Source organism: Bombina bombina, chromosome 7 (assembly GCF_027579735.1).
Source record: "Bombina bombina isolate aBomBom1 chromosome 7, aBomBom1.pri, whole genome shotgun sequence".
NCBI lineage: Eukaryota > Metazoa > Chordata > Amphibia > Anura > Bombinatoridae > Bombina > Bombina bombina.
Genome location: NC_069505.1, coordinates 575,423,655 through 575,434,175, shown reverse-complemented (window position 1 = coordinate 575,434,175; position 10,521 = coordinate 575,423,655). Strand labels below are relative to the sequence as shown.

At 37.0% G+C, this 10,521-nt stretch overlaps 1 protein-coding gene across 1 annotated transcript in view; it reads right to left on the bottom strand.

Moving 5' to 3' along the window:
• LOC128667098 (tenascin-X) overlaps positions 1-9,301 on the bottom strand; it is a 134,120-nt gene extending 124,819 nt beyond the window's left edge. The window contains exon 1 of the mRNA XM_053721991.1: positions 8,470-9,301. The gene's annotated coding sequence lies outside the window, so the exon portion shown is untranslated. The remainder of the gene's footprint in view (positions 1-8,469) is intronic.
• Between the last annotated feature and the right edge of the window lie 1,220 nt (positions 9,302-10,521).

Genomic DNA, 10,521 nt, shown 5'->3' with positions numbered 1-10,521 from the left:
AAATCATAATAGATTATGGAGCATGCAATTTTAAGCAACTTCCTAATTTACTCCTATTATCAATTTTTCTTTGTTCTCTTGCTATCTTTATTTGAAAAAGAAGGCATCTAAGCTAAGGATCCAGGCAATTTTTGGTTCAGTACCTGGACAGCACTTGTTTATTGGTGGGTGAATTTATCCACCAATCAGCAAGAACAACCCAGGTTGTTCACCAAAAATGGTCCGGCTTCTAAACTTATATTCTTGCTTTTCAAATAAAGATACCAAGAGAATGAAGAAAATGTGATAATAGGAGTAAATTAGAGAGTTGCTTAAAATTGCATGCTCTATCTGAATCACAATAAAAAAAAAATTGGGTTCAGTGTCCCTTTAAGTTGCAAATATCACTATATATATTTAAAAAATTCATTAAAATTATGGTCTAAATTAAAATCCTCCATGTCTCAAAAGTAAATCAATATAATATTTTTGCATAGGAAATTAGCACATCCAGGCAAATTCCCCACTTGCTTTTCCCCAGTAAAACTCCATTTGTTACTAATGCACAAGAAGATTCTGGGTAAAATATGCAAAATCTCAGACTTTTTGCTTCAAATACTGTTGTAACACAGCAATCCCTTAACAGGGTGATTGCAGCAATACAGAAACCACTGCTAGACAGCCTGTTTCATTCTTTTTAGAACTCGTCAGTAGCAGATAGATTTTTGATTGCTGCTACGGTAAAGCTAATTTCAGGTTTAAATCAAAATTCATTAAAATTATGGTGGAGATAAAAATCTGAGATTAAAATCAATCCGCCTCAAAAGTAAATCAATACAACATTTTTGCATAGGAAATTAGCTCCCCTGTCCACCGCAGCTCGACTCTGGCTGGCTGAATTCAGCTTTGCACAAAAACGCAATTTTGCGCTCTTGTGCAACGCCGCACGCAGCCTGCACACAGCCAATCACGCGTGGGCAGGAGCTGTCAATCTCCCTGGTCGGACGAGACCAGGGAGATTAAAATTCTCTACCTAAGAGGTGGCGAAAGGTTAGGGAAGCAGTGGTCTGATGACCGCTGCTTGTTAAATACAGCGTGCAGGTTCTCTTGTGAGAAACTGCAGTCGTAGGCAAAGTCTGCCGAAGGGGTTGATAAATCGACCACTTAGAATCAATTTTAGAGTAGTTTGTCTCCAAATTGAACCAATTTCAATTCAGATTTAAAGACAATTTATCTTTTTTACAAGGTAAGTGATTTACTAACAGCTTTGATACAGATAATTATACTGTTAAATACAAAAACATAATTATCTCTCTCTCTATCGATCTATATATCTATATATATATATATATATATATATATATATATACACACACATTATATATATATATATATATATATATACACACACATTATATATATATATATATATATATATATATATATATATATATATATATATACTCACACACATATTATATATATATATATATATATAATATATACACACACATTTTATATATATATATACAGTATATATATATATATATATATATATATATATATATATATATATACATACACACACACACACACACACACATTATATATATATATATACACACACACAAATATATATATCTCAATTTTATTTGAACTATGTAAATATATTTAGCAGATAGAAGTATATTTGTTTTTGCAGCACAAATATAAGCTCATATTATTGCGAGATGCTTATCCCAATCTTATTAGAAGCTATGTAAGTATATTTGGCAGACAGAAGCATATACTAATATGCCATGAAAGAGTGGACTTAAGTGGTTGGATGTGCACCAAAATATCTTTTGTTGTTTTATATATATATATATATATATATATATATATATATATATATATATATCTATATATATATATATATCTTTAAATGGAAGAAACTATGTCCAGGGTAGGGCAGGGAATTGCTGGTAATCATTCAAAACCTGGGTGCAGATTAAGCTAATATGCACCCCAGCTAGTTTGATTTTTGACACTGATGAATAACAAGCATAATAAGTACATGTATTAAAATTCATTAAAAGCAGAGAAATATAGAATGCTTGATAAGGTGTCTTTAAAACAATTTTGCAATATACTGCACAGACGCACACCAATCAAGTGAACGCTGATTACCAGCTGTGTACAACCTGCCGGAGGCCACCCAGTGTGCTAACCACTGAAAGTGTTAGCCTGCCTGTCAGCACCGGTTACAATACGGTGCATCGTTCTCCGGTAAGCGACGATAATAATTACCCATTTGAACTTTTATCCAACAATATCACCCTATGTGGCGCCCTCTTTTTTATCTCTAATTTATAATTATGATAACTTGAAGTTTATATCAGTCTTCACAAGCCTAATCCTGTTACTAGACAGTTCCTAGCTAACTTCAGTATATATTATCAGATAAGAAACTGCAAATGGAGTGTAGAAATTAAAAACTAGGTGTCAATGCATTCAAAACATTTTCAAATTCACCTAGTATGTTAATTTATTGCAAAACTGCAAAATAATCTTGTAACTACAAGCCAATTACTGTTGCTTAAAAAAAATTAATTGCTCACTAAAAACTATTGAATAATTCTATGCACAATATAGGCAAGAACAAAGAACCCATATAAGAAAGTATCACTAGATCTCGTTATAAAGTGCGCCAGGAAGGCGAGACAGCAGCTCATCGGTAGCATTTCGCATCTGCTGTCTGCGCAGACAAGAATCCTCCCTACAGGGAGAGAGCGAAGGGTAGGAACAGAATTATTTATTCACACTTGTTCTTTGCATCGAAGCAATGATTTTATAAGATGCCAGATTCTTCCTGAAAACCTCATGAGACAGCGCTGCTTCATTAGACGCAATACGGTTTTAATAAAATGTGTAAGGCAATTCCCATTTCAAGGCTCTGTCCAGTTTCAGATCCCTTGGATACCAGATTCAACCTAGTTTTATAGCCAATAAACAATATGAAGTATCCAAAAATCAATTTTAGCCCAATATACAAAGCAAACAAATAGAATGACCCACACATTTGACGCTGATCCCAGTTTTAATCCAGATTCATTTAAAAAGAAATGCAGAAGAAATAGACCTTTGGCAGCTGACCTCACATGATCTATTAGTTGTTAGTTAATTAACCTTTAAATATACGTGCACATTAAAATATACTTAAAGGGAGACTGCACTGTAAATATTGTTTATTCTTAAAGGGAGATTATAGGCTTTGAGGTCCCAAAATAAACTGTTTAAAGGGACAGTCTACTCCAGACTTTTTATTGTTTAAAAAGATAGAGAATCCCTTTATTACCTGTTCCCCAGTTTTGCATAACCAACACTATTATATTAATACACTTTTTACCTCTGTGATTACCTTGTATCTAAGACTCTGCAGAATGCCCCCTTATTTCAGTTCTTTTGACAGACTTGCATTTTAGCCAATCAGTGCTGACTCATAAATAACTCCAGGGAGTGAGCACAATGTTATACATATGGCACACATGAACTAGCGCTGTCTAGCTGTGAAAACGGTCAAAATGCACTGAGATAAAAGGCGGCTTTCAAAGTCTTAGACATTAGCATATGAGCCTACCTAGGTTTAGCTTTTAACAAAGAATACCAAGAGAACAAAGCAAATTTCATGATAAAAGTAAATTGGAAAGTTGATTAAAATTACATGTCCTATCTGAATCATGAGAGTTTTATTTTGACCAGATAGTAAAACAAAACAAAAAAAAAACTTTGATTATTTATTTTGTCTCATTTCCTGTAATTTAATTCTGAAAATGTGGTGCCTTCCAAGAAATTGAAAGTGCAAACTCCAGGCTCACAGGGCCATAACAGTTGAAAAATGACATGCAGACTATTGACCCTTCCCTGCTATGTGTTTAACCACCACTAAAGGGTTTAACACAAAGAAGATGCACCGCTTGGGACCCGCAGAGCAATTTTGGTCCCAAGCAGAACCTGCCGCTGATCCAATCACGATTTAAATGTGTAACTAACACTGCCGATTGAATCAGCGGCCGTTTCCACTTGCTCGGGACCAGCAGTGCTTCAACGGGTCCTGAGGAGCACTTCTACTGTGTGTTTAACGACTTTGTGGGATTAGAGCATGTCATTTATCAAATATTATGGCACTTTAACACTGCTGTATTCCCATAGTCATTGGCATCAGCATTTTGAACAGTAAAACGTTACACTTATTTATTTAAACAGCTAATATAACTTAACAAATACATCTGCAGTCTCAGACATATCTGTGTTTGCAGAATTCATTCTATCTATAGTTTTAATTAGTGTGAAACAATAAATTAAAAAGATATAAAATCTCAAATTTTCCTTTCATACAATCCTAAACAACTTTCCAATTTACCTCTCTCATTCCCCCTGAATCGTTTGTTGAAAAAACAGAAATGCACGTGGCTGAGCCAATAATAAGGCAGCCACCAATCAGCAGTTCCTGAACCTATCTAGGTATGCTTTTCAACAAAGGATACAAAGAGAAAAAAACAAATTAGATAATGAAATTTGAAAGTTATTTACAATTGCATGCCCTGTCTGAATCATGAGAAGTCCAAAACATTTTAAGGTGAGAATGCAGCCGTAACAGCCAGCGGAGACCCAGGAACTAGCGGTGTTGGGGATTGATGACGTCACCCGCCAACAAACAATGTGTGCCACAGCCCTCAGTATTCAGTATTACATCCATGCAAGGTGCAAAGCCTGGGGGTATGTGTTTTCATACTAACTTTTAAGGAAAATGCAAAGGAATAAATTAATACCCCTTAGTCTTTTTAGGTATTAGGTATATCAGTGTTATGTGAAGTATAGAATTTAATAGATAAACTCTGTTACCCCATTTAGGGTTTAGTAATGTAATATATTACTAGATTGGCCCCGTAGTTTATACTAAGATACACAAGCATCTGTTATTTAGAGAGGAGCATGACTATATATATATATATGTTTAAATTAGGCAGATAGCATGTGTCAACTTGCTGTGTATATAGTAAAGCACACCAAGAGGCATATTTAAGAAATGTCTTGCGGACCTGATCCAACAGTGCGAATCAGGTCCGCAAGACATCGCTGAATGCTCTGACAAGAGCTGCTGGTGCAACGCCGCCCCCTGCAGACTCGCGGCCAATGGGCCTCCAGCAGGGAGGTGTCATTCAACCCGATCGTATTCGATCGGGTTGAATTGTTGCGATTCTTGTCCGCCTGCTCAGAGAAGGCGGATAGGGTTATGGAGCAGCGGTCTTTGTGACCGCTGCTTCATTACTGCTGTTTCTGGCGAGTCTTCAGACTCGCCAGAAACACGGGCTGCCAAGCTCCTTTCAGAGCTTGATAGATAGGCCCCTAAGTATGATTCCCATCATGATATAAATGTAGATGACTGACATGGTAACACTGTTTTTGTTGTGTATTAACTTTTGTTCTTAAACTTGTCTGTATGTAATTTGAATTGTGTTATGTATTAGCTGGTGACCGGGCAGTTGGACCCTATATAAGGACGGACGTTGTACACAGCAATTGAGTCTCTGATGAAGCGCCACTAGGGGGCATGAAACGCGTCAGACTACCTACCTATCCATGTCTGTCCAGGTTGAATTTTACTAATAAACCTTTGTTTTTTCTATTGGATCCGTTGTGCGGCCTCACCTTTGTTTATGTAAACCCAAAACATTTATTTTGTGATTCGGACAGAGCATACAGTTTAAAAAAAAAGTTTCCAATTTACTTCTATTATTAAATTTGCTTCCTTCTCATGGTATTCTTTGTTGAAGAGATACCTAGGTAGGCGTCTCAAGCACTATATGGCAGGAAATAGTGCTGCCCTCTAGTGCGCTTGCAAATGGATAATATTCTTGTAAAACTGCTGCCCTATAGAGCTCCAGATACGTGTGTACATAGTCGCCCCTGTCCGCCCGGCTTCTCCACTGGCAGGCAGCAAGCTGTTGCACACGAGCGCTCCTGTGTGCTTGTGCACAGCCAATCACACGCAGGTATGAACTGTCAAGCTCCCTGGTTGGAAGAGACCAAGGAGATTGAAATTCTCCACTTAAAGGGACACTGAACCTTCATTTTTTCTTTCATGATTCAGCAACTTTCTAATTTACTCCTATTACCAATTTTTCTTCGTTCTCTTGCTATCTTTCTTTGAAAAAGAAGGCATCTAAGCTAAGGAGCCAGCCAATTTTTTGGTTCAGTACCCTGGACAGCACTTGTTATTTGGTGGATGAAATTATCCACCAATCAGTAAGAACAACCCAGGTTTTTCACACAAAAATGGGCCGGCTTCTAAACTTCCATTCTTGCTTTTCAAATAAAGATACCAAGAGAATGAAGAAAAATTGATCATAGCAGTAAGTTAGAAAGTTGCTTAAAATTGCATGCTCTATCTGAATCATGAAAGAAAAAATGAAGGTTCAGTGTCCCTTTAAGAGGTGGGGAACTGGGAAGGGAAGCAGCAGTCTGATGATCGTTGCTTGATAAATCCTCGCTGCGGGTTCGCTTGTACAAAGAGGAGATAAGGACTTGATTAATGCCTAATGTGGTTTTGAAATATTTAGAACATAATGATTCCCCTGTGGCTATTTACTATGTAAACCATAGAAAATGACACTAAAATATAATATATCTTTTTTTTGCATTTCATTTGGTGGCGTTTTCTCATCTTATAAAATTTCTGCAAAATCTAATAAAAAATGGTTGGTCTGGTAAAAAAAAAAAAAAGTATAATTTAAAAAAATAATATAAAAATCCAATTAGGACCAAATATCTACAAATAGCTCCAGCGCAAGGGTGTGACCGCTCGGCAGCAAAAGGGTTAAGGCACATTGCATATGAAAAAAACAGCAACTTGATAAAAAAAATTCTGCATATACATAGTTTTTTGTAACAGCTGCTTAAAGGGAAATACAATTAATAAGGGAGCGTATAGATGTATAGGGATAGTATAGATAAGCAATAAGGCACTGAGTTACAAAAGAACATACAGTAGTCACTATAATAAAGCACATGCATACTCAGGAGAGTATTCTTATCTTATCTCCATTCCCTTGATTGTAAACATATAAGGTCAGCTGTAAATGAGCTTGTGCACTGCTGTAACCAGTCATTGTTTAGAGTGAAGCTGGGTCGGATATTTGTTATCTTGCAGAAGTTTGCAACATGTACACATTTTTAGAGGGATTTCAAAACCAAGAATGCAAAACAAGTAATGAACAGTATGTTACATTTTGCGTTAATTTGCAACTAGCAGGAATTTGATATTTGTGTGTAACGAATACTGCTGTATTCCTGCTCATTGGCAAATAAGGACAACTACTGCATGATATTGAAGGCTACTCAAAAATAAATGTTTTATTGATTACAACATTAAAGGGATATGAAACCCAACATTTTTCTCTTTGGTATCCATTGTTGAAAATCATATCTAGATAGTCTCAGGAGCTTGGAGCTTAGCTGCTGATTGGTGGCTGAACTTGTATGCCCATTTTCATAGGCTTAAACGTGTGTTCAGCTAGCTCCCAGGAGTGCATTGCTGCTTCTTCCATAAAAGATACCAAGATAATGAAGCAAAATTGATAACAGAACTAAATTAAATAGTTGTTTATAAATGTATAATCCATCTGAATCATGAAAGAGAAATGTTGGGTTTCATTTAGATTACATTGCTCAATAGGAATGAGTGCTATTTAGCCCCTATCTGTCTTTTTTGTATATCCTTTAAAGGGACACTAAACCCAAAATTTTTTCTTTTATGATTCAGATACAGCAGCAATTTTAAGCAACTTTCTAATTTACTCCTATTATACATTTTTCTTCCTTCTCCTGCTATCTTTGCTTGAAAAAGAAGGTATCTAAGCTAAGGAGCCAGCCAATTTTTGGTTCAGTACACTGGACAGCACTTGTTTATTGGCGCTGTCCAATCAGCAAGGACAACCCAGGTTGTGAACCAAAAATGAGCCGGCTTCTAAACTTACATTCTTGCTTTTCAAATAAAGATAGCAAGAGAATGAAGAGAACTTGATAATAGGAGTAAATTAGAAATTTGCTTACAATTGCATGCTCTATCTGAATCATGAAAGAAAAAATTTGGGTTCAGTGTCCCTTTAATAAAAGTGCCATCATACATTTTTAAACAACTTTTCAATTTACTCCAATTACAAGAGCTATATTTGTACAGCCACCAATCAGCAGCTATCTCCAGTAGTACATAGCTGCTCCTGAACCTATCTAGATTTTCAACAAAGGATACTAAGAGAATGAAACAAATTAGATAATAAATGTACATTGGAAAGCTCTATCTGAATCATAAAAGAAAAAAAATTGGTTTAATTTCCCTTTAATGCATTTTGAAACACAGATACAATTTTGAGTATCCCAGGAGTTTTCCAGACCCTCCGTACCCCACACCTGTAGCAGGAAGCTTTAAATGATGAAGAGATCACTTACCTTTGAAACGTTGACTGAGGTTAGGAATTTACAGTGTGTAGCCAGCCCCAGGGTACACCCCACTCCTTCCCCCTGTCTTGTGCAGTTTCTTATCTCTCGGATAGTGGTTTTTGTTCGTTCTCTGTGTAGCGCTGCACAGTGATTGGATCCCTGGCCAAGCTCTCAGTGTCTCCAGTTTTAAAAGCTCTATTAATTTCCTCTCTTCTTTCCCTTAGTGTTTAGCCTCTATATATATATGTCTAATCTGACCCTATCCTTGTCTACAGCCCTACACTATCTGTACTGCGTCCATGCACTCTTTACATCTAGTATATTTCTTCCCTTTTATCTATCTCTTCTCTCAGTCTCTATTCTCTATTCTTCTGTCAGTCTCTCTTTTGGTCTCTTACTCGCTCTCTCTTATCCTCTTTCACTCTTTTCCACTCTCTCTTCTGTCAGTCTCTCTTCTCCTCACTCACTCACTCTCTTCTCTCTCTTCCTCTAACTCGCTCTCTATTCTCTCAATCTCTCTTTTCCTCTCGCTCACTCACTCTTCCTCAGTCTCTTACTCACTCTTCTCAGAGTCTCTCTCTTTCCTCCTCTCTCTCTGCCCCTCATTAAATCTCTCTTCCTATAGCTCTCTATCTCTCTCACCCTTTCACTCTCTATCTCCCCCAATCTCTTTCTTCCTCTCTTAATCTCTTTCTCTGACTGTCTCTTTTCTCTCCACCTCTCTTTCTCTCTTTTCTCCTTCTGTCCTTTCCCCTTTTTTCTCTCTATTTTTCTGTCTCCCCTCAGTCTGTTCTATATCCTTACAACCCCAGGTTCCCTAGCTCTGTATTGCTCCAGGGTGACTGACAGATGGAGAGAATGAGAAAGACAGGAGGGAGGGAATATTATGTCCAACTGATGATGTCATGGTAAAAATACTGATACACATCTGTAATGACATCAATTCATCTTCCCTTCCCTTCTCTCTCTCTCTTGTTCTCTCACTCCTTCCCATTTCAACACTTCTTTCTTTACTTTTCATTCTCATTTTCCTCCAGTTTTTAAAACTCATCCCTCATTCAGTTTAATTTCTGGCTTACACAACCTCACATATTTTTCACTACTGTCATTTTATTCATATTTTTCTTTTTTTTCTCAACCCTTTTCAACAGTTCCTTTTTTTTTGCTCTTCCAACTCATGCTTCCTTTATTTTAAAGGTACACAAAATTAAACTAATATCATTTTGCTTCATTCTCCTTGCATCCTTTGTTGAAAAGCATACCTAGGTAGGCTCAGAGGATGGTGGCTTCATACATATGCCAATGGCTTACCAGATATGCTAAGCTTCCTCCCAGTAGTGCACTGCTTCTCTGGAACTGACTTCTTAACAAAGGATACTGAAAGAACTAAGCAAATTTGATAACAGAAGTGAATTGGAAAGTTGTGTAAAATTGCATGCCCTGTCTGAATTATAAAAGTTCAGTTATGATTTTACTGTCCATTATAACACAATATCTCCATTTTCTCATTCATATTCTGTTGTTTCTTTTGATTCTATGATTAAGCGCTGCTAGGGGGTACGAAACGCGTCAACCTTTTTCCTGCTCCATGCAGGCTCATATATATTTTTAAATATGTTTGAATAAACCTTTTGTTTTTAATTTCCCACTGATGTGCAGCCAGTACCTATATTTTGTCCTGCTTCTTTTGATGTTCTCTGTCTCTTTCTGTCTTTGACTAACTTTTACACTCACTCTCTCTCACTTTAGGGATATGCAAATAAAGCAAAATTAAACATTCATGGTTTGTATAGAGCAGGATTCTTGAAACCATGGGTCCTGACCCATAACTGGGTCACAACACCATGTTTACTGGGTCACGAGCACCTTTCCCTTTTTCTAACATAGTGCACACCGCTTTGGTAACTGCGCATATTTTTTTCATGGCTTCATGGGTCTCCACCTCTCCGCACTACCTGCCTACTGAGTTGCCACGCTCGGAACTCAGGAGGCAGGTAGCGTGCAACTCGGGGTCGGCTCCAAGGAGGGGCATTGACGGGCAATGCCCGCCCAAATGGAAGG